We start from the raw sequence: 26,222 nt of genomic DNA, 5'->3' as shown, positions 1-26,222 counted from the left end.
TTTACCATTGTGCGCTAATGGAACTTTAGCTTACTTACCTCAATGCTCTTTAGAGCACTTTTAAATGTGTGACTTAAACCTCAGCTTAAGCCGTGTAAGTACGATACAGCTAGCTTGTTTGCTTTCAGGCTAAGCCCACCTTTCCTAATTGCTCCAGGCTTCATCTCAGCTTCCAATTCAGTAATCTTTATCCGTGTTAAATATTCAATGACAACAATGCTTTGCCGGACATACGACTAACACATCATTCCTTTGATGGTAATTCAATAGTTCGCTTTTTCTGTTCCTTAAAAACCGCATTAGGTTTCCGGATCATCGATCCATATTGTGTTATTAGAGATAATTATTATGTTCACACTTTAACCCCTCACAATAACACTTGCTCCAACGAAACTATGGTCCAATGCTCTGTCAAGACGAGCTTGGCCATCGAGCGAAGCCACTTCGAGAATTAAACCATCGTACGGAGCTAAATGAATGCATCCTGTTGTTTGGCTATTGCTCATGGCATTTGCTTTTTTCAAAAAGTGATGCTTTTACAACTTTCCCTGTCAGTGCCTGTCGTGTGACCGCAAGACCTAATAATAAATGGTTGGATTATTTGCAAGTACGCAGAACGACACTGGAGCCAACAGCGAGATCAAGATAAAACTGGATCCTTGTATACGCGACCGTGTTTTATGCCAGCTGGTTTCTCGAAGTAAAAGTTGTGGCGGAAATGAAGTTAATTTGAGTGGCTAAAAGAGGTAGCCAAGGGCCGCCATCACTCGTAATGTTCTGCTTGCTGCCCTAGAAGAATGACCATTTCTTCAGAAATGCAAACAATAGCGGCGTGTATATCACCGTTCAAACTGATACCAACATGAGCAAAGAGCAATACTTATCATAGCTTGACTGTTTCATTTCCATATTTCTTTGATTGTGCTCACCTTAACTTAAGACTAAAATCAACCCGTCGCGGAGTCACCTGTAACCACAGACAACATCGGTACGTTCCTAACGCATTTACCTTTCCGAAATGTTTCCAAATACGGCCGTCCTATTACGTGCCATTGTGTCCTATTCGGTTAGTGACAATAACTGCCCATTGCATAATACATACAAAACCGATTCGTGCGGTACGGGGAACGCTTGGATATTTGTTTTTTAGTTGTACACATTGTTTAAGCAGGAAACAAATAAATTATGGGCTGTTATGGGCGCAATTTGCCGTTGCATCGTTATTTATTGCCGTTGCATAGTTTACAATTACTACCGAACGATAAAGAGATCCGCGTCGAATCATCAGAAAGGCGTTCAGGATATTGGATATGTCCGATATTGGAACAAATATGGACATAAGATTCACTGGATCAAGCCCTTGTCATTACCGAATGTTTCCGTTGTTAACTTGACGCGGAAAATTAAGTCGCACAGAAGCTGTCTAGTATTTTATTTGTGCCTTCGAAGACTTGGATATGGCCCCATGAATAGATAAACCTTCTCCTCATTTGTGGGTGCCTAGTGATACAGTTCATTATCATTGTACCTCCGAAACAGACGAATGTAGCCAGCAAGGGGAATCAGGGAAATTTTGGATTTATGCTGATTCAGCTTTACGGCCTTTCGCCGCATAGGATAGTTCTGTTTACCGCTAAACGAATTATTGCCAACGATGACAACCTGCAGCCTTTCACCACACCTCAGAATCTACTATACAACTATCGCTTTGCGACAACTCCCATTCTTCAAAGTTCTTGAATACATACAGATAATATAGCAGTTTTTATGCAAATAGACGAATCGTTCAGAAGTAAGTTGTTATGTGAGGAAAACTCGTTATTTTACTTACATGTACCTTTGAGTGGAATATTTAAATGTACCTAAATTTTATATAAAATGTACCTTGGAATATTGCAGACATTAGGAAAGGCTTTCTTTTCATCTATTTATCTATTATTTCAGAAACAGTAATCTTATGATTACGTGCTTACTCTGGAAAATTTTAGCTATTTTCAATTTTTTTTGGGTATTACGAAATTCTACTACTCAGGCATATTGAAGCAGCCGCTGATGTACAAGCAACGCGTACCCTTCTCAATCCGTCGCCTGTCAAGTGACCTGTAAAAAAGAATAATAATCAAACAATTATCACCATTAGATTTCGGCGAAGAACTTAATGGACATACAGATGGTAAGACACGGGTGTTTTAGCGTCGGCGTCTTGAACTTTCACCAATCGACTCGTATCACGCGTGCTCTGACCATGTCACAAGCTCAAAATACCAGCTACAAATAATATTTTGCACTCGAACTTATCCCGGCAACGCCCTTCGAATTACGGAACCGTTCAATGGAAGCGAAAGTTTTAAAACGTTTAAAAAACGGAAAGCCAGACAACGTCTTCCTCCATATTCTACCCAGTATGTAGTTCCTTTGAAAATAAATGCAACCCGCGCAGGACCTGGCATAGCCTAAATAACGATGCTGCCAGTTTCGAATCGAAATTTGATGACTCACATTAACTTTAACATAATAAATATGACACAGAAGTAACGAGCTCTTCGTACCACTGAACATTCGAATATAAACTAGCTCTATGAATTAATGTGGTTTTTTTAAGTTCAATAAAAATTAATCTCGAGAGACTACTGAAAGCTCCTATTACGAGCTTCAGATTATTATTTTTACACTCATATTGCAATCGCTCTAACTAAGGCTAATATCATAACGCATTGGGCCACTTTCAGGACCCACATCATTGAATAATAGGTTCATACGTGTGACCGCTTTGGCCCGTGGCGTAATAACCTGAAAGGAAGACATATCATCCAAGTTAAAAAGTGGCATTTTGTTTTATTTGATACTTGCGCTCGATATCCAGAGGACGTCAGTGATGCGTTGACGGGAACTGTAGCCAAGCGGAAGCAGGTCGATCACGATTCACTGGCTAGCTGAATGAGGAGTGTTACATCGGGTAGTTCCTTCATCGAAAAAGTACGGTCTAGCTTATATTGTACATTATGGGACTGAATATATATGGTTCAATCGAAAGTTATATATTAGTAAAATGAAGGCGCCGATAATTTGGTCGTTCGGCGTCCCAATTAAATGTGGTTTGTTGAGGGAGATGAAGAACATAGGATATTGTTTGTGAAACGCTATCTTGTTTGTTTCTTGATAAGCTTCATCGGGACGACTTGCTTTCTTCTGTGTATTTGTTATTGCTTGGGGAGTCGCTAACAGTAATTTCATTAGCTAAGTCATTAGGCAGAAATATTCCGAATTACCGTTGAGGTAACTGTCTTTGAACGATAATTTTTTTATAACATATTAAATTTTAGTCGAACAAAGATTTTTTCTTATCCCCTCAATACTGCAGTTGTTTGTCTGCTAGCCTTAAGGATATGTGAGGTTGGTTGGGTTCGAAACCCGGCGGAGAAGCATTTTATTTCAACTTATGAGCCAACAGTTTGAAGCAGTACTTTGCTACGCAGTGTTTGACGTGCTATTTGAAACATCTATTTATTAAGTATATTTTCCGTTATTAGATTTCGGTGTTAGGCCTACTGGTTGGATCTGGAAAAAGATAAAGAGATGTCTGACATAAAGTATGATTTAACTGAAACAAACGCGCGGGGATGCTCTGTTCTATAGCCGGAAGCTTCTCTAGATTCACTATGCGTGATGCATGCCACCTTTTTCATTCACTGCGGAGCTCTCGATTTCCCAATTTACAATGATACGCGAACTGTATACACTTTTTCTCGTTGTTGGAATTGTACGCAGATGCCAAAGCTGACTGAAGTTTTGTTTTTTCCGGACCAGCGCGTTGGAGGCCGTCGGAACACGCTTGAAAAGGGAAGAACGCAGAGGGGCATAGTAGTAAATGCGTGATCTGCTGGCTGACTTCAAAGGCTAGAGTCGACGGAGTGGGATTTAGGTTCGTTGGGGCAACATTAGTGACGACGACAGCAGCGACGCCAATTGCGACAATCGACAGATAGGATGAAATTTTTCCAAACATCTCAAAATGAGTCCCTATTCCGCTCTGCTGTCCTCACGGCGTCCGCTATTGGCTTCACTGCCGCAGTCTTTGCTACAGATCTCGCAGCTGGTGGAATGACAGAACGTTCGATGCTAAACCAGAAGGCCGGGTAGCAGCACGTGTTAAACAGCTTCTCGGATCCTCGATGTGACAAGCCTCTCTTTGGCACCGAGCGAGACAGAGGAAAAACTAAAACGACGACGTGAAGGGGAACGGGGCGCGCGAAGCGAAAGGAGTGCACCTTAAGAAAGCCGACGCGAATGTAAATTTCATGCTGACATCGAGTGGATAACATTCTCCAATCAGCTTAGTCTAGTTATTGCAGCCTGGTAGAGCTATGGGCAGTAACCATCACGAGAAGGATGTCGAACTCCTTCTCCCCGTCGCGGCGACTCCTGTCCGAATCAAGACATCCAACGAGTCACCCAATTACCTGCGGATACTTACCGCCACTAAAAACGAGATCAAACCGCCAAGCGGCCCTACAGATTTGTCTTTTGACATTCGGTTCTTCGTCTTTCGTAGCGATTTGAGGTTCCGAAAAAAGAGAATAGAAAGCACAAACGATGACCTGGGCTGCTTCTAACGTGCCTCTTTCAAAATGCTCGTGTGAACACGCCAATATGAATGGCCACGACGGCGCGATGGTTTCAGTAATAGTGGGTTCGTCTGCAACAATTTACTGCTGATTAGTTGCCCGCGGTTGCAATATTGAAGCATTTTGAGAACGAAGCCCTAACAGCTGACGGGCAACCAGCGTGCCTACTTTTTTCATTTATTCTCGATCGACCTTTGATCTGATAACTTTTGCTCCTTAATCCCCTCTGAAAATAGCTACGTGATTCCGTCAAATACGCACACTCGGCCTCGTAGCAACTCAACTTTCCGATGCGTCTCTGCGGCTTTGTCGCCTTCAGCTTTTACCGTGAAGACACATTTTCGTAAAAATCCGTCCCTGCGTCCTTGGGGGCACGAGAAACCGCAACTGTCTTCACTAGCGTATCTGTTAACATCTTCTGGAGAGTCTTCCTTATCTTATGTAATAAGTAAAGAATAACTAGCTTTCAAAGTAAATACCATTGCACCGCCGAAATAAAGCTCAGTTTTATTCTGTAAAAACAACAATAATTTTTAAACAATTTCTAAGCACAGCATGCTGTACTCGATGTTCAGTGGACGTCAGATCATACTATGATATGATCAGCTTATAAATAGCAGCTTAAAAAATAAAAATAGATGAAGCTTATGTAAGAGCAGAATTAATAACTTCATACTCTCCAGAGAATTAATTAATTATTAAGTTAAAAAAACAGTTACAGCAGAGTTTGTCGTTTTGATTTGCAAACTATCCATTTCGTGTACTTCTTTTCTCTATCTTTATGCTGTCGCCCAGGCGAAAATTTTGTCGTCGTAAAAAAGAAGCTTTAGGGCCTTCCCCAAATATCGTTTTGTTTAAGAAAATAGTTTTGGTCTATTTAGAAACAATCGTGAATTAGATCCTCTGTAGCATGTTTACCACCATACAAAATTTAGCATCATGCCGAAATTCGGCTGTATTTTCACCTTAAACATAATAGTTTACTAGTTATACTGTTTATTTAAGCGAATAGCTCGTCTAAAGCTTGACACGCATCCTGCGGTCTGCAGGTATTTAGTGTTCCTGCTAAAGTTCCCGTTCGCGTTCCTCGTTTATCCCTATCATATAGTGTTTCTAGATAATGTGAATATATTACGTAGGCGCGCACCTAAGCATATATTTGTAGGTTAGCCGGCCGTATTTACCTATGACAAAATCAATCTTGTGATGTCGTCGTAGGTCGTCTTTAACGTCACTCACTGAAAAGAGCCGGTGCTAGCAGTATTGAGATATTCTATTGGGTGCAGTATTCACAGTCGATCCATATTGCGGTTAAAAGGTAGGGGACGATAACTCCCCGCAGTTCTGTCGAAAAATGAGGTCACACGTCGATATACGCTATCGAGAAAATCCGTTCAATATTTACTCGTCATTAATCTACACCTGTTTCGAATTTTTTACTTTTCTTACAAAGCTACTCACTTGAAGAGACATAATTTTTCTTTGAAGAAGCATTCCAATTAATTTACAACTTGGCATATTGCTTCGTACAGCTATTAAGAACCTGTTCGAGATGTCTTAAAAAAATCGAAAATATAAAAAAAAAATACTTTTATTTATATTCATAAATATTTTATAAAGGTAGCAAAAAGCTAATGAGGATGTCTGGTGATCAGGAAGTCCAACGTTGAGGTTAGAAGTTTCTGCTTAATTCGACACTGGCAATACGGTATTAGAGGCCTATTCAGGGTCGTATTGCAAAAATTCAGGTCTAGCAGGCATAGCTCTAATGAGAAGGGCAGTGCGTGCAAAAAACAATAATAAGCAACTTTTTATCTACATTTTGAAGCAGACCTTTAAGGGCAACTAATTAAATGTCCTAGCGGTTCTGCCAAAGGTTATGATCGTACGTCAGACATTATGGAATTTCCTCTCAGATGCGCATTACTCTAATGTATGTATCTCTGAAGCGGCGATAGCCTCCGTATGATAGCGATTTGCTTCTTGAAATCGTCCTACGTTTGGTAAAGACCAAGATTCGATATTGATTTCCGTCTTGTAGCTAGCCTCTTTATTGGACTCCACCTAACAGTATCCTAATACTTTTTCTAATTAAAGTTCTACTTTGAACGTAATTAGGTTTGACGTGGTCACCTTGTCACCTGCTGTTACAGTTCTTATTAAACCGTTGCGATTCCTTTGCCTTTTGCCGGTAATTCTCCTATTATTTTGGTACAATACTATCTATTGGTACTCAGAGGGGTCAATGACAACACCCTAGTTGTCTCGTGACTATATGATAATAGTTATCTCATTCATTCCTACAAACCAACTTGTTCGTTAATCCATTTTGTCTGGGTAAAACTGATCATCACTTTCGGAACATCATGTAAATATTTTATCGTTTTGAAAAACAACTAACGATATAGAAACACCAGTCTATCTACCGATTTTTGAATATTTTTTTTGGAAAAATATCATAATCGACTGATTCTATGGTAAAAACGTACAGTTCATTCGTTATAAACAAAGTGTCGACTCTTCTTCGAGCAAGGAAAGGCACCCTTTGTTTAGGTGCTTTACAATGTTCAATTATTGTTAAGTTAAAATCTAAAATAGAATTGACCTCGTTTATGCTGGATAGAAATAGGAACGATTTGTACTCTTCGATATAAAACCAATTTTCGTACGCATTACCTTTAGCCCCGTTAGAAAACTGTTCCTGAAACAATTATTCCTGGTAAACTCTGACATATACATATATATGTATATATTCAATTTGTGTGTTTCTAGAGAGTTAAGAATCGCCGACCAGGGGCGTACTTCTGTTTATCTATCTGTTTTGATAAGATCACTACGGAATAAAATTCATGTAAGTATGACTACGATGTTACCAATTGTTCTCGTAAACGTTAGGTACAGCTCGTACGTCACGGAAGCTAGACAGAAAATCTCTAAGGCCAATAGAGTCAGTTAATGTTATTTGCTCGTCGATTCTCTCAAGAAGTTAGCAACACCCCATCTTTGACTTCTCCACATTTAATGAAAAGTGTCTATTGTTGATTTAGAAATCAACCGCACAAACGATCGATGGCTTACGCATGATCACCCAGAGAATGTGCCTATTCTGCGTAAAACAGTGTTCCAGTCCAGGCTAATGTTTTGAGTGTCTAACATACTTTTCTTCTAAAAGCCAAACAATCTCCATATGTTTTCCAGAAACACAATGCACCTATTCAAGCAAGACGGTTCATACAAAATCAGCTGCTTGAGAACCTAGGCATGATGTGGCAGTAAATGTCTGTATAGTACTTCTGCTTCCGTTGCGGCTATTTTCAAGCGCAGAGAGCTATAGCACTTATTATAGAGAGCTATAGTCTTATTGCCAGCGACTTTTGATACGGGGTAGTAGAAAAACCGTCGGCAGCATCATAGAACAACAGAAAAAAAACACCCGCACAAAACCAAGTCACGTAAATATCGGTAACCGTTCTAGTAACCATGCTGATGGCGTTACTATACACATTAGCCGTCCATTATAAGCTATGCAATTAACGTTTCTTCTTATATATATGCACGTAGCAATAATATATTTTGTCCTGCGTCCTTATCGCCGCTGCTAACTTACAGCATTCCTCATCATCTGCACTGCAGATTTAAAAACTGGCTCCTAGCTACCCATTGTACAGTATCAGCCTGTTACGCGGCTACATAACAGGCTAACAAAATGCGGTGATTTTCGTTAATCATGTTAATTTTATGTTCCTAAACTAAAAGCAAGAAGTTTTCCGTTTATTTAATTATGCGTGGCAGTAGCAGGTGCTTGGCGGTGAATTCATAAAATACCTGCAATAGATATCCCAACGAGCATGATGGCTAATCCTTTAATTTTCACAAAAATTGTGTACAGCTCAATGCATGCAGTGTACGGGAAAAAAAATTTACTCCACACAATTTGTTCTTGTTTTACGAGTAAAATCGATCATAAGCTCGATGACGATATCCTATGGCAGCTATAGAGCAATATCCAGCAGCTGCAGAAGGATTCGCTTATTGAACGTAGCCAGGGAACAACTACATAGACCGAAACCCCTTCTTGCCAGAGGCGCGACGATTTCGCCGAGTGACACGGCACTCAACGAGCCCTTTTTATAGGCCATTGGTGAACGTGCTAAAAGGTGACTATGAGAGGATTATTTTCTCCCTGCGTGTTTATGAGTCACGAAGAAGACACTGCTATCCTACGGACGAAAATCGTAACACTCGTTGATCTTAGACTTGTATACGTACATATCCAATTCATATATCACGTGCTGAATTTCACTTGGAATTTTGCCCCCTGTAATTTACTCTACTGATGTTAAAAATTGATTAAGAGAAAAGATAAAATGAGTCTTAATGTAGTTTCTAAATTCACGAAACCGCGGTTTTCGTACATTATAGCCTTTCTTTTGTATTCCTCTTATTATATTGCATACAAAGAAATTGTCTATGTTCCACTGATCTTGCGTAGATATGAATGGATCCGCAAAGAATTTGGAGGATCTCCATTCTCCTATAATAAGCTCTATGAAGCCTATGTTTTACTCCAGCTTCTTCGAACATCCGTATTTTGAAACTAGCTTACAGTTAGGTTTACATTAGAAATAATGAAACAGATATTCCTCCAAGGAGATTCTATTGATGTCACATCGATCATTATAGCCTGAAGCAATTTTTGATAGTGACAAGCGTAGAAATGCTTATTTAGCTATCAAGATAAAATTCGCCTAACTGTAGTGCTGTTCTGTATAAAGACACTAAACAAAATTTATTACATTTCCTAAAGCTATCAACGACGTTAAAAAGATATATATAAAAGTTCAAACCTATTGATAGAACTATAGACCTTACCACATAAGGTTGCCTTTAAACTCCAAGCTTATCACTTTTCGTCGATATTTTATTGTGACGCCCACGTGTTTACGCTTTCCGATGAAATAAAGTTCCCTAGCCTCAACGATTTGTCAAAAGCTCGTTTTATGCTTATGTTAGGAAACTACAACGTAGTAACTGTGTCGCCTATCGACATATAATTGTACCCATCCGCGAGCTAAGTACTCCATCTAAAAATTAGGCATAATTCCTGTCCTAATTGTGTCACACCTTATTTTTTATTTTTTTTTTACTTGTTTTGATTTTTAATGACTCACTTATATCCCTCCTTTATTTGTACATTGTTAGCCTAATCCACTTACTCCGTCGGCGCTATCTAAAATTCTTTTGCTTTTTCTTAACATGTAGGTAATTTGACGTAGTGTTTTCTTTTTGCAAAAGGAGACTGTACGTAAATGAACGCATCTTTCCGATCGCTTCCCAGCAGTCAATCCATTTACGCATCTGATAATAATAAAAAGTACTTAATACTGAGGTGTATGCACGAGCTTAGTCGATGAATTGGCTAGTTTTAAATAGTGGCCCTCTATTATTTACTCTGATAACACTTACAATGCAAAGGCAAGGTCGTGCTAAATGTAAGTTTAACTCAGACATTGACAACAGGTCACTGCTTCCTCAAACCAAAACGAAATGCGCCTGAGGAATCGGCCTACATAGGTTCAATAAGATGTATTACATTTCAGATACCCGTTCGGAGTTCATTATGATATAGCAATACGTCATCCAATTCCATTTGATTATCGCTGCAATCATTACTTCGCACCGAGTATTTTTTAACATGCGTCTACAAAAGACAGTATATAGCTTAAACTTCCGATCTAAACTTAACAATAGAGGTGGACCCTTTATAGTGAAAAAATAGACCATTAAAGCTTTAACCTTCGGCTTAAAGAGCTGTCAAGAAGTCAACTGTATGCGTGGAAACCATACTAATGTGTAGACCAAGAAGTCTTTGAGAGTCGTCTGCTTATAAATATTATCGGAAATGAGCACGAGCGATACCCAGGCATTTACTCCTCGCGTAGCTAAAATTGAATAGGTTCAAAGAGAATACATGAAACTTTTCAAAGTTTTCAAATTTTCAGACCGGAGCAAAGTCATAATGTTATGGATTGCCCTGTGCAGCTTTTTCGAACCAAAAGGATTCTTATCAAATAGGACAACGAACGAAAAGCATGGCTACTGTGATTGTACTGTAGTTATGGAGAGCTATTATACACGTGATTTGGCTTTAACTAATATGACGTAATGGTATTTTGCGATAAAGCTCACCATTTTGTTAGAACGCTCGTGCGACCGAGGTCCAGGGTACGCTTTTCGTTTAAACCGTTAGTAACTTATATCCTGTTACGAAGGGCCTGCAATCTAAGGCTAAAGCACCGTTTCTACCAGGCAGCTAATTCAGGAAAGAGAAGATTTAAATTGTCTATGTGTAGGTCCATTAGTTGGCATCAAAGCTGAAAGGTGTGAAGCGCGCTATTTTTTTTTCATAATTATGTTGTTCTCTTATAAAACAGCTCGCAGAAGCCTCAGAGATTGATTACTATATTTTTCGGCTCGCTACGATTTATTCTCCGTGAACTGTGTTGTCGCGTCTGTTGTACATTGGTGATCTGTAAATGCTCTTTTGGGTCTGCTTTGGCAATCTGAATTTAATGGCTCATTTAGTGATTCTTAAGCTTCGATTAAGTAATGCAGTACTTACTCCATGCTGAACTTCAACTAATCATACTCAATCAACTGTTTAGGGCGAATAACTTCAAAATGTCACCTCTTCACAGACAAAACGAGACTTGACCGCAATTCAAACAAGTACCTCTCATTATTATGTTTAATCTGCAAGTATGCACCCACTGCTATGCCATTAGCAATTACAATGTAATCGTCCTTGATTCTAAAATTATCGATTATGCGTTCTTCATAAAGCTTTTTGTTTAATAATGATTATCTAGAAAAAGTGGCCGACGCCACCCAGTCCGTTTGTTAAGGAGCAGTGCCGCACACGTAGAAAATTTATCTACGGCTCCGGGATGAACAAAAGGCTAAACACACTGTTTCATAGCGTCACTTATCCCGTATTTGCATATGGTCTTTGTTAAGTATTCATATCGGACGCTTACCAACGTTATCCTGTGGATTTTTCCAATTTAACCTAAATTCAATTGAGATCTGTTCGATCTGACCTCGAGTTCGGTAGTCCAAAGTCGAGTTGAAGAAACTATAAGCCCACCGCATTATTCGAGCTATGGCGTGAATTTGCTTCTGTGACTCAATTATCCCGGTTCAGATTCTTGACAACTCTGTCTTTGCTGTTCTAGTATTTTCTAACAGGTATTCCGTACGCCTGCGTCCGTTTTCCATGCTTCCGTTATGCTACTGTTGACCCATTACCCTTTCGAAATTATTCCTCTATCTCAAGGTAAATTTGAGTCTATTTTTCAAAACGGCGTGTTAGCGTTTGGCTTCTCCGAAAATTAATTAGATAGGCAATACAAAGACATGGTATTTACCGTAGATTTGAAATTGTTCCCTGAAATTAACCACCGCATGTAGCAATATGTTCGCTCCATAACATATAGAGAACATCGCTTTTTTCGAAGAGCCGACCTCGTCTCTATCATGGAAATTTCAAAAAAAAAAAAAAAAGGATGTGCATAACAATTTCTCAATCCTTGTTGACAAAATTTTAATTCTTCCTCGGTTTATATTAATCTATAGACGTTTTTTTTTTTTTTTTTCTATTTTTTAGCCTACAAGCAATTTTTTCTATACATATCTTCTTCCTTTCTACATTTTTTTTATTTGTGTGACACGGTATATGGTAGGGATTTTATCGAATGGTAGATTAGCTGCTAGGACAAGACGTAACGGATAGCATAAGTGTAGACACATGTTCTTTCAGCAGCCAGCCGTTTGTAAGTAACGCTTAACGGTTAAAGTTATGCGAAACAGTTTGACATAGTACATAAAAATACACAGTTGAATTCTAGCATTCTACCGATATATACTCGTATTACGACTTTACCGATATTACGTTTTTTTAATTATAAGAGATCTTACTGAAGCATACATGTGAAGACTAGCAATTACACAATTACAAGATTGACTTTTCCATTTTTCGTTTTACTGACATCGCTAAGCTAACAACCAACCACATTGAGTCTGTGTCCTGTTGCATACTGATTATATAAATGCGTCTGAGTATTGATACCGTTGATTTTGTTGTTTTGCCCCGATATGCCTTATCGTGATGATGGAGCGTTACTTTCACTCAAATCGCAAACACTAAGTGGTTGCTTATTGATTTATCTATTTGGGATAGAAATTAAATGTTTACTTTTAAATTCAAAACGATGTTGTGTTAGTGATGGTATAATATACCCGACAAAAAACAAAAATAGTTCAATATAGGAGCTTTTGCTTACTTCATTTTGCCTTTTGCTACTGGCTGTATAAAGCACATTTCGCGATAAATTGAAACACGGCAACGTTATATAGATTAATGCATGCGATATCAAGTTGGCTTTTGCTTATTGCCTCGTTTTTCTAATCTGCTCACCAGTTGTTATATATTTTTGGCGGACCTTTTCATTGCACTGAATTATGTCGTTTCGTCCAAATGGACAAGGTTCAACCTTGCTTCATTCGTCAAGGATGGTTCTATCGGCTAGGAAAACAGGACAACTATATTCCACATCTTCTTCAATGTCGAAAATGTGCCAAAGTAGCCCTGGCCCTATTTTTTCCGCTATGTTGAAGACGCTTCAGCTGGGAGAATTAAGTTTATCTAACAATTACTGACTTCGAGAGTGACTTGAAATGGTCCGCGACAGCGCGTCAGATTTGAAAAGTTGAGCCACTTTTAGATGACAAGTTCACCTAAAGTGGCCTCGCAGAAAAAAAAACTACTATTTTGATATAACTACGATCAGCAAAAATTAGAAAAGCCAGTTTATAGAAAACCGAAACAAACACTGCTTCTGCATCTACCTAGTATTTCACTCATTCAGATCATTTGTGAAATATATATATGAATATTGAAATCGTAGTAACGCATGTTGTGGGAAAAGCATGAACTTGGCCAAGCCTTATTTTTCAAGCCAAGTGAAATTGGCTGAACTGGAATACCTTGAAGCGTGGAAATATGGATCCATAACATGGGTTCATCCCTTTTTACCACAGCTCAAGACCGACTCATGTTAACGAACATTCAATAGCATTTAGGTTAGAAAAGTATATTACCTAAAGTGACGATCTTCCCGTCTACAGGCCATTCGGTTAGTTCAATCTTGGATCGATACCTCGTAAAACCATCAGATTCTGGGGACGCAGATCGAAAATCACATAACGTCTGTGCTGTTAAGGTAAAGTTTACACTCGCTATGCAGTTAAAGTCATTAGCGGAAACGCAACCTGTACATGGTATTGGTCTGCCGCTATATTTCGAGATTAGCCTAAGTCGCTCCTGAGATGTTCAGCGAATCTCAGAACTTCTGTATTTTCTGCTTTGAAACGTTGGAATCGTTGGCCTGAGATTAAGTTGATTCGTCAGTGAAAACGGCTTGACCAGGACCAATTAGTGAGACTGGATAATCAGACCATACTTCAAATGGTGAACAGCTGACAATTCCTAATGCTTGATGGACATCTAATAAACGTTCGAGCTTTGTGATTTCTTACAAGAGTTTTTACATTTGTGTTGCACATGGAAGTACTAACAGCGAGTAGTTCTCGATTTAAGAAACAATGGCTGGTCTATTTACTACCGTTCAGCATTCTAGATGAAAACAAACAATTTAATAACAGTCTAATAAAGGTAAAACTAAATTAGCAAATTAGTTGCTGAACTTTGATTGGGTTGGTATAACTTTCGGACGGCGCGCTGATCACTTATTATGTTATACCGAAAGATATTTGACAATTTAGCTTAATATGGTTTGGACCGCAACTTGGTTTTAGCTATATATGTCATAGATAAATTGCTTGGGGCTAGATCAGGGATGTTAATAGGTGGCGTTTCAACTTGTCCAAAAAAACTGAGGATGCATCAAGTTATACCGAATTACTCAAATTCAGGATGAGAACATTCATCCACTACTGAATACAAATCATGTCGTCCAAAAAACTACTAGTCTGACATCATTTTTCTAAGTACGCCTAAATCCGTAGAAGACATGTAGGGCTTTAGCGTGCTGAAATTTTTTCTATACATGCGAGATCGAATGAGTTTTTGTTGAATGGTGGTTTCCTTGACACGTAAAATACATTGCCAATCCATAGGCTACCCGATGTGTACTTAAACATGTTTGAGGCATCGCTGTTGATTCTTAGAGATGATTATTATGGGCTACAATAAATTTAGTAAAAAAAATGGCGTAAACCTAACAGTACAGTTTAGACTACAACCTTAAGGCGACTCTTGTCAAATTGCCGCTTTTAAAACGGGGATTAAATTCTTAACTGGAGAAACTTGCTCCTCTATAAAGCATGTAAGTTAAATGAGCACGTTTCGTTCGTACAAGGGTCTTTCTGATCTGAGCATCCAGCTAATTGATATCTTTTCCGCTCGAACATGACTACTTCAGCGGCCCAAAATCGGGTCATCAGCTAGGTCTTTAACAAGCGTACTGTAAATGGGAGTTCGGCAATAAATAAAAATTCGAGGGTCTAATATATTACATAAGGCGTGTCTACTGGATCTGATACAAGCGAAGTTGAATTTGCTTACATTTTTTCCGTTGAGGTTTGTGGCACATTAACAATACCCGCTAGTAATGGTCAGTGAATTTGTCGTCTGAATTTAGTATATGGATGTAAAACTACAGTTTTGTATTCAGAAAATTCTTCGTAGATACTAGAACAAGAGTGCAATGCATCTATTATTTTTCTCCGATACAGAGACGGAAGGACGCCGAAGCGCCAATAGAAACATCTGCAAAGTGGAAAGTTCTATTTCGAAATTGATTTGCAAAAAACAAAGTTACCTAACGCGGTGCTCAAAACGTTTGGATCAGCGCTATCCTTCCTGCACGATAACCTTGCGTGCGGGATCAATTTCGTTTAGTCTTCTTTACAATTATTAGTATTTACATGAATTGAGTAACCATATCTCATCCACGCGGGCGAACCTCATTTGACGATGGATTTGTTACATTTGCTGGATTATTTTTTTTTTTTTGCTAGCTCCCATGATGTTAGCAATTTTCAAGATGGAAGAAGAGTGATCTTAAAACTACCACAAAAAATATGCACTCATTTATTCAAGCAAAGCTAGTCTAAATCAATAGAAGTTCAATTGATTGAAACAGAGGTCGCGATTTTCGAGTAAGTCCGTGAATGACTGCTGCAAGATAGGCTGATTGTTTGAGATGTAAAGATGTTGAATGGTCAGTTCTATACGATAATTCTATATGATCATATATTACGTGCCGTTTAGAGCCATTTGTACTCATGTTGGCTTGCCCTTATTAAGGCCCAGTCCGCCTACACGGGCCTAACAGACGGACTCTCGCCTTTCAATGCCATAAGCTCTGTGTCAGTAACATAAATATGTAATATAACATAAATAAAATAGTTGCTAGGTGCGAAGATCGGGCAAGACAGAAAGCAGACAAGCAATATGGAATCTTTCTAGGTCTCTCTAAAGGTTATTTTCATTGTCATATCTTCTTCTTCTGCCTTAACAAAATACTACTTTTCAGTAAGGCAAAATTGGGCGAGCGTGCTTGTTCAAGCTGTTGGTATTTTTTTACAAAACTTTGTTTCGGATTAAATTATTTATTCATTACTATTCACAGTTCTGGCCGTTTCGATGAATAAAAGGTACAATTAGGATCTGTTCTGCGAATACAACCTGACCTGTTTCAAGCATCAGCTATAAACAAAAACACACCAATTTAAAGTGAAACTTACTACTTTCTCATTGGTGCTTGTACCCTTTTTACCGTACTATCAGTAGAAACATTAGGCTAAGCATATAGGTCTACAGGCGTTCTTTTTTTAATTTAAAAACGATTCATTTTAACTCGTTATAAGTTCGCATTGTTCCGCACAATATCGGTGACCGGTGATTAAAAATAACGTCAACTTATCTATAAATCGAAATGAACTCTTCAAGCGTTTACTGCAGGGATTCCATTAGCGTTCGTATTATTTATTTAACGGAAGCTAGAAAAGTCAGCTGATTGCCACGATTGAATATCTTCGCTAAACAGCTGGGCTTCACATCCCGGAGATTGAAGCTCGAGAAGTAAATGCACTCAAATTGAATTTTCGTCTGACGTTAACATGATTAACGGTTTGTAGGTCTCGCTTGCGACGGCCACAGGTGTTACAACTGCTGATCTAGACGTATCGTCTTTACTTTAGGCTATACAAATGGTTTGATTCGGACCTGTAGGTGTCGTTTTGGGGTCATCGATTCTAGTTTTTTAAAGCGCTAAGATCGTGAATAGGTCCTTTTCCCCGTCATATACATACACAGGTAGTAGACATACGTTGCAGATAGGTACTTTCAATGCTGTTAATTCTTAAATTAAGAACATAAAAAGTCCCAAAAGTATGTTCAACCAAATGTACCTTATCTTTCCCTGTTAGACGAAGCCATGGCCGTAGATAACTGAGGTGTGTGCCTCATTGTGGCTTCAAGTGTGTCCATGGAACACGTAACACAGCTCTGATGACAAAGCAAGCCGATGATGACATGTCGCTTATTCAACTACCCATACTGCTGCTCATTTCAGTACTGAATTTATGCAAGCATTACTTCAGATATGCACAGAATAGGAATTTGTGAAGTAAGAGCCGTAATGATAAACCACTGAACGTGGGGGTCTTCGATGACAAGGCGCTTCTGCGCGACGATTTAACAGCGGCAGTTATCGCACAACGATTAGAATATCTTATATAGCAGAACAGTTGGAAACTATACGAGCGTGCAAGTTTAATGAATACGTATTTCCGCTCTATTCATGCGGTCCGACCGCCTGAGGGGCGCATATTTATTAGGCTATAATGCTATAATGAACAAACCTTCACAAGAAAACGATTAATAAACAAAGGCAAATTGCGTATTCGAATGTCTGCTTCGGGAAAGGCATGCTCTCTATCAAAACGTGAGAATAGCTCGCCCTCTTGATGACGTAAGTCTGGACGTAGGTTCGAAATTCAATAAAGTTTATTCAAATTTTTTCAAAAGCTTCATCAGTTCGAAGAAGCTGAGATCAACCGACCGCACGATAGTCTCGTATAACGTAATTGATAACCGATAACTAAGGAACGGTATTAATACTACATTACCGTGCGCAATGCTTGATAAATCCTAGTAGTTTGAAGTGGGCTACTTCTTGGCTTCTGGACACAACGGATATGAAGCGTAAAGAGCTTCAAACATACCTATGTTGATGGCTTGAGGAATTCGTTATGAGGTCTCGGTCAAAACACCTAGTAGGCAAGAAGATGTAGTCTGGTTCGTGACGGACGCGTTCATTGACCCTTGCGTCACACAACAGACTTGGAACGTAAAAGAGCGGGGTCAAGGTCGACAATTTTTCGAATTCCTCGGGAACTGCTTAACTTGTAGCTGAACCTTCAGGCCACCTATGGCATTGTAAAGTCATTCTATCACATGGCGTTGGCTCTTACAAGTCAAATTTGTAGATGCATTAAAATATACATTTTGTCCTAGGGGATTGCGACAAAGTGGACAGCTTAAAAATCAAGCTAAATAAATTCATTTGGCAATATGCAGCGTTGGAATACCAGTTATTTAATGGGAATAAGCAATAATAGAACATTAGAGGTTGTTTGAATTAGATATTACCAACTTGGCAATTTCCTTCTTATCCCTAGCATACTCGTACCATCGTGCTTCATTTCTGAAAAGATTTTAAGTGATCTATCGAGCAACGTATTTTAATTAATTCAGTTAGAAATAAAGAGAATCCGGATCTGCGGCTTGCCATATTGCAGGAAAACGGCTTTTCAAGTGACGCACGCTTTCGGGTAACGCGCTCAGCCCATGACGACCTGACATGAAATTGGAGGCGAGCACAAGAAAACATGAACGTGTTCTCCTACGATCTAAAGGAATCACTTCCCAAAAAAAAATTAGGTTTATCAAAAGAAATTTGTCCGGGTTATCTAGAAATAAAAAAAAATAAAAATTTCACAATAATGGATGATCGAGGTTTAAAAAAGGGCTGTGAACTATTTATACCTTGTTACCATTCTCGCTGTTTTTGTTAATAACTTTTTTATCTATACGAAGTTAAATAGGATCTCTGTAAAACCTGAAAGAAAAACGATAGGTAACAGATTTAAGCAGGTGTAAGACAGATAAGAATTAAATTAAAATCAATCTGGTCGTCTGAAAGCCAAAAAAGTTAATTCTGTGCAATGCAGAAACATATGTTTAGCTTTACTTTCTCTTGTACGGAAGCCTTTTGACGGAATAGCTTTACTATGTAGAGACTATCATGTAAATAGATTGCATAAAAATGAAATACGGTAATTACTTTTATCCTTTTCTCGTCTTTATAAGGACGAAATCGTGAATATATGATGCTCACTGAAGTAACTTGATGTTAATCCACAAGTAGTCATAATTACTTCACGCTGAGCCTTTGATACCATATGTAAATGCTGAGAAATAGCCTTACCCCAAACCACAATAACGTACATGATTATAGGTTCAAGAAAGTGCTGGTAAAGGTACAGAGGTACGTGTTGGGGTGACCTATGGCTCAAAGACTAGATAGCACAACAGTGCATTTTCGGCGTAATTTGAAGAAATAACTAGCAAGAATATCCTGTTGAAAAGCTGAATTAAGTTACTGTCTCGCAGAGGTTGAATAACTCGTTCGCTGTGTTGATGGATCATTGAGAAATCTGAACGAAAACACATCCCGTTTACAAAATGTTAGCTAGATATATTGTAACTGTCACGTGAGCTAGTTTGTTAAAGTTATAATTTTCTGCACTAGAATACCACGTGCAAATCTGTCTTATAGGAACGACGTCGGATGAGGCGTAATCCGTTTTTAAGATACCCGATTTAAGGTAGTAGTTATTTTTTAATGGAACTAGTTAGTAGTATAATAGTTTATCGTTCTATACGCTTTCGATTCAACATGATCGGAACGTGTGGAACTCCTCCATGCTGCTATTAAGGTTCTTCGCATCGACAAACACAACAGACTAAAGCCGTTTGCCCAATCAGGCTGTATATGTTGAGTCAGTAATCAGCAAAGTCTTTGGTATACGCCGGCCCAATTTCAGTGTATTTTTTCCTTATCCTTAAATAAATACGGGTAAAAAGACTACAAATGGGTTAAACCGAACTTCGGCCTGTCCAGTTTGAGTAGCTTTGCTAAATTTAATGGTCGTTTGCCGGGCTTCTAAGCTGCACCTCCAGCAGCTCGTCAATTTGTATTGTTCGGGTCACATATTCCTTCATGATTCTCTTCATGAAAAGAACCATATCTTTAATCATTCGACTTGGAGCGGTTTGAGAGTTAGGTCACGCGGCTTGCTGTTTGATTAAGGTAGCTAAGCGCTAAAAAAAGACTTTCGCTTTTTTTTTGCTCTTGTATCTTTTCGACGGTTTTTCTGTCTCCGGTTGCCAGAGGATTTACCTCGGGGTAATTCATGCTGTTTCGTAGGAAATAGTTCTGAATGCTTTAACTCGTAGTGTAATTTGTTTCTGGTGCTTTTTGCGTTTGAAATTGCCGGGCCTTTTTGTATAGCGGTACTCCATACACGGGCGTACCGGGCGATAGAATCTGCAACTGAGCTTAGTGCCCCTCTAGCTTCTGTATCAAAGGCATGTGTTATTGGCAGAACTACGGAAAATTGTGGACGCGATAATATTACGCCGGTGATAACCGCCAAGTATTTTAATTTCTTTCAAGGCAGACCCGTACGGCCATTTGTGCGTTCGCTTTGATGTTTTCGCGCTTTTTTCCGCTATTTAGCAAGATAAATTCGATTATTCCACGGACCAGTTTGAGTTCATGGTCCTTGATCCAGTCTATGACTATGTCTATAAAATCATCAGTTTTTATTCGGGATTCAGCAGCGGCTGAATCCCGAATAAAGCTATGGCCAGCGCTGCCGAACCCTTCGTAAAGGCCATGATATATGTACCTCACCTAGGTATTTTTGATTTAAGATATAATGGTGTTCGACGTGTTCACAGTAGGATCCATACTCATCTGGTGTGTGGTACTACGATGCACCAAAAATCTACTGACAGATAGATTTTCAAATCGCTGCAAAAGACCCATCGAAGGTGGAGCAAAATCTTTTTATCTTGTAATTTATCTAGGATACACTGGTAGGGCATGAAGAAGGCATTATTAATATCGAGGGCTATTACTCTGCATATTTATCCTTGCTATGTGCGCTTCCCTATTTCTCCCTTTGCCAGACGTATCTTTAGACGACGTCAATCACGGATGACCTTTTATTAAATCTAACTGGTATTTGGAAATAAGTGTTTATATTTTGCGTTCAGCTGGAGAGGTCTGTTTACCATGATCTTTTCCACAAGTTTATTCATTGAATGCAATAAACAAGTTGACCTATATCCACAGGGGGTTGTTCTGTTTTTCCGTGGCTTTGGAGAGTAGTACCAGAATAGCCTTTTTTCAAGCTTTTAGATCGTCCTCAGTTTGTCATTCGTCACTCATTATTTCTAGATAAAATATCGACTCGACGTTGTGTTAGTCCTTCTGTTATTTCTGGGTGATATTGGGAAGGCAAAAATGGGGCAAGAATTGAAGCTTGAGAAACTCCACGTGTGACTGAATGGTCACTAGAGAGCACATTATCGATGCTTATCGTTAAGAAACGGTTGGTCAAATAAAAATTCGGCCAGTCGCAAATGACAGGCAAAAAATCGTAGTGGGATTTTTCTCCTAAAACGACATCAGAAGAGATAGGGTAAAGTGCCTTTGCCGCATCGTCGAGGCTTCAGGAGCGGATAATGTAGTTATAGATGTTATAAAGAGTCAGGTCTTGCATGTTAGCCAAAGCTTTTATTTCAAATAAATAAGATCCGAGCACACCTTTTAGAGAGCTTGGTAAAAAAACCAGGTGATTTTTTTAGCCACATTTCGTAGTCCGTTGACTTATCACGGTTAGGTTTACCTGTGCATAAAACTATAACACTCGAAGTCTTGAGCAATGCTGGGAAATGAGAGTATGACAAGCTTATATATAAAAATCACTCAAAGATATGTTTGTCAGCGGATGGGTGATTGCACGCATTGTTTACTGGAAAGGTTTTCGAGCAATACGTCAGCATAATCGATCTTCATAGACGTGCCAAGTGATGCAATTGGTTATTCGAATGTAAGGCCAGAGGACATTTTGGGAAGAGTGTCAAACGGTGAGAAACGTAGCTGAATTTCTGTACATGAATTTATGAGATAGATGACAAAACGACACAAAGTCATGTACTTTGAATACGACCGCTGTTGATAGGATGCCACGTCAGTGAAGAACACCTGCATCGTTTACGGCCGACATCTGATCCATAATTTTTCAATGTTATTCCTTGTACGATGTATTTTTACGTTGTCGATTGATTCGATCGCGGACCGATCTCCGCTGAAAACTTCCAGGAACATGCCATTTGCAATGAAAATAATTTTTTGCCAGACAAACAGTATCGTCGATATTAAATAGAGTACCTTAAACAAGTTGATGTACATCATGTATATTGTCCGACAAAGACAACCGTAGATAAATCTTATGCCTTAGTTATAACCTTAGACATTCCCAATCTACTCGTTATCGTCGTCTCTATGTAATGCATCGATACTCATTAGGTTACAAAAAGGATTCAGCAGGTTCAACGTCAAAAGATTCGTGGACGTATAGAAACGTTGCGCCGCCGCCTCGAATGGACCGATTTATCGTAGTGTGTCGGAGCTCGTTATAAAAAATCTTGTGGAGATATCTCTGAAATGGCCGTAGCATTAATATTATTTTCCGGCAGTAATTTTGCTAGTCAGATCCACTTTTTACACTTAAATCACGGATATTAATATTGGGCTACAATTATATTTGAAAACTTATTTAGCAACTTTCTAGATCGCATGTCTGGCAATAGACACAACTTCGTGCTCCAACGCGGGTGAAGTGAATTTCTAGAACGTTGTCCTAATTGGTTGTATAAATGGCAAACATAATTAGATCTTTTTAGGAACTGCCACTTTAGGACACGGTCGATGATACGAAAGCGAGGTTGATCGCAACATACGGGTTAGACAGCAGATCACATTTACCAACTTGGATAAACCTCTGTTTAGGCTAGCCTGCTATTTCAGTAGGTTTAAGTCAAGATATTGCCTTTAACTGCAAAACGGCGACCGTTCGCCGTTATCAGAGTAGATAACTAATCGTATTTGAAAAGCATTACGATAAAGGGAATCCAGCAGTCAACTAACTGCGCAACTACGCCATGACAGTTCTTCGACTAGTGATCTACCTCGTATTCTGGGGCTGGGCCGGGGCAACGGTTTTCGTCGTAAGTGGCAGCTTTACATCGGCAGCAAAATAACGCAGTTCAGTCGGTTTAAATATGGCCCGGCTGAAGGCAGGCTTACATTTACATTACTACCATTCTCTATGTGACCGCACTCTGTGATGATTTCGGTATATTTTTATGTTCACGATACTAGGCTGTACTTTATCAGTAATTTCTTAGCTTCAATGTTTGTCATCGCCACAGGTCTCTCTGAGCTTCTCAATTCTAGTCCGTGCTACCTTTATAGCGTATCAGTATCGATGTTGAAGTCGATCGGTGGCAGATTTGATTTTGACATACTTTTTCGTTCCTAACCTGTGAAGTCCATTTGAGTTGCACCGATGACCATACTTACATCTATTAAATTCTATAAAACTAGTTTGAGACCTTTTTTTCGGCAAACTTGCCACCTTTCCATTGCGTCCAAACTATCTTTACCGATGGTTGCTAGGTCACAACGAAGACCAGGTCAAAACTGGTACCGCCATTTTCATCAGATTCTATAAAAAAAAAAGTCTGAATTTTCGAAGGAAACACAGTGGATTATATGGAAGCATCTGCTAACACCGTCAGCATGAACAGCTGAACGAGAAAGAGAAGATGATCCAAGTCATTAGTTTTTTTTACCGTACTACTATTACTAGTGAGTTTGTGGTGCTGGCTTAAAAAGCAGTTGAATGCCAACCTCACTGGCCCCTCAGGATCTTCTAAGAAACTGTCCAGCCGTTTAATGCGGGACGGAAGGCGCCAGGCACACTGCTTTTTAGGCCAGCACCCACCGCGATCACCAAAAGTATTTTCTTATATATAAAATAACACTATTTTGTACTTTTAACTTTGATAGTTGATTATAGTAGTCTTGGGAATTCCTTTGTAACGGTTTTTAATAGTTGTTAGTATTTACCAGCAGTTTCAAGCGTAGTAGGTTCGCAAGATACGCAATCCCAATGAAGATGCAAAACTTTATGGTTTACAAGTGCGCTGCGGGTCATGAATGGGTACCATATAAAAACAAAACGAAATAACTCGTTTCAGTCTTCCTGGTATAAATCAGGGTTTGGGTAGGTACGTTGTGTTATTGTTGTGGCGTATTTCCCCATTTTTTTGGTGCATACTTTAAAGATGAGCGGTTTGTTTTTCTGGATCAGCTAGCATAGAATATCTATATATAGCAGACCACGTCGCCCGTTCGAGTTACATTATTTGTACGAAAGTAATACGCATCGTTAGGCGTCGTTTTTAGCACAGTACTCACTAGCAGACGACAAGCAAATATCAGAACAAGATTAAACCACAAACCTACATAACGCAAAGCCTAAAAACAACTTCCATAGAGAATAACACTTACCTACTACGATGTATCAACAACTGTACCATCGTATCGAACCGTAATAACTCACTAGTGATTTATTGCTCCGCGAAGATTTCGTACGAAACTGCTACATCACTTCGAAACGGTGCTTGATCGTATCAAAACAGCCGATGTCAAAACTTTCGATGACATTAACTTTGTAACTGTGATCAATTTATACTAACTTTTGCCATATAGCGGGTAACAGACAAACTTCAGTGAATTCAACTTTCAAACTTCAGGAGTCTTTGAGATTTAAAAATTATGGAAATTATGAAAAGGATATTAGAAGTGTAGGGCGGTGAACTAAGGTAGCATATAGGCTAATTATTTCAGGCTCAAAGAGTTATCATTTGAAAGCATTTGAAATAAGGTACGAGTAAATCATCAATGTGCTACAAATTAGTCATGTGCCGTACAACGCAATAGTAAAGCATAAGGAAGATATCTCAAAGCTTATTCTACGAAATGCCAAAAAATCCCTCTTAACACCAGGGATATGGGGTAATCGTTTAGAAAATTAGTAGCTAAAAGCAAACGTTTTAAGCTAACGAAGCTATGAAGTCATTGATTTTTGAGCGATCTTAATTTGGAGTACTTACTTTCACCGTAACTCGCGAAGTCGTCCTCTTGGGAAGTCTACTATGAAGCAATCGTTTACTTTAAAATATAGATATACTATACAGCTATAGTATTTTGTCTTTATATATGCTTCACCGAAGAAAAATGCTCATATTAGACTCGAAATTTACTGTAAATTGATAAATATAATATATTATTCTTTTACCTTAACGCTCAGCTTTACAATTTAATTAATAGAAAAATAGAAAGTTTTCAATCACTTGCTCCTAGGCGACCCGTAATCCGGACCTCTTAGTGTCCTTCTCTACTCTTTCTAAAACCACCAGGCCCGGAAATAGCACTGTCAGAAACCATGCAAGATCCGACGGGAAAGGTTAGCGACTTATGAGATCAATGCAATTCACCGGAAAATATATTATGCTGTATAGAAGTAGCCATCTGATTGGAGAACAACGGGTAGCGATACCCTTTGGAGTGAAGTTGGCCAGCCAAGAAATCTACAATCTTCATTTTGAAATTTTCTAAATATCACGTACGAGAGATACGTAATTGGTGTGTCTCAACGTTGGTAGAGGTTAAGCTGCGCTCTCTGTTTCATTACTTTCCAACTCCCCGTGTGAAATAAAACCGCCTTCGACAAGTCGGGTACATCTAAATATTGTTCTGCTACATGTCCCTTCACAGTATTCACTCTTTTTGATGATATTAAGGCCTTATTTCCTGGTTAAGGACAGCCCGACCGTTGAAAGCCGATCACCGTGACAGGCATCTCTCAGCATTACTTGCTGTAGCTGTGAACAAACTCCACTGTTTCAGATCCGTCTGATATTTGCGAAGGCAATAGCGCTTTAACATGTCCTGTTCCATTGTCTCCACTTGTACTACGGCTATACTTGACTATTATCATTGTTATTACATAGAGCTCTAATAAACATTAACACATAAGCTACGGTAATTTTGTTGAATTTTTGTCTGTGCCGTCGATAGAAACGGGTAGCAGGACGTGATGAATGGTCGTGGTATGTTAGTGAATTAAATGTCCCTTGAATTTTGTAACAACTTCATCGACTGAATCGTTAGAGGTTTAGTGTACAAATTAATGTGTTAATGTAAAATTAACTAGACTATAAACGTATGCATTTTTGCCGTCCTCGCACATTTTTTTTTGAAAATGTCTATTCGTAACATTCAGATATGGCATCTAAATAGGATA

The 26,222-nt window shown here is 38.9% G+C and overlaps 1 long non-coding RNA gene across 3 annotated transcripts; it reads left to right on the top strand.

Annotated features, from left to right (window-relative positions):
• LOC111247177 (uncharacterized) lies at positions 1-18,868 on the top strand. 3 transcript variants are annotated; one of them, XR_015324506.1, is made up of 4 exons: positions 1-988; positions 2,033-2,402; positions 2,730-2,976; positions 18,513-18,868. It is a non-coding gene; the product is annotated as an uncharacterized LOC111247177 (long non-coding RNA). The 3 variants fall into 3 exon arrangements; XR_002671993.2 differs by lacking the exon at positions 18,513-18,868 and adding an exon at positions 3,808-5,275; XR_015324505.1 differs by lacking the exons at positions 2,033-2,402; positions 18,513-18,868 and adding an exon at positions 3,808-5,275 and having other exon boundaries at positions 3-988.
• The last annotated feature ends 7,354 nt before the right edge of the window (positions 18,869-26,222 follow it).

This window comes from Varroa destructor, unplaced genomic scaffold (assembly GCF_002443255.2).
Source record: "Varroa destructor unplaced genomic scaffold, Vdes_3.0 BEIS01000003.1, whole genome shotgun sequence".
NCBI classification, from domain to species: domain Eukaryota; kingdom Metazoa; phylum Arthropoda; class Arachnida; order Mesostigmata; family Varroidae; genus Varroa; species Varroa destructor.
The sequence above is the reverse complement of the archived record's forward strand: the minus strand, read 5'-3'. Positions and strand labels throughout refer to the sequence as shown.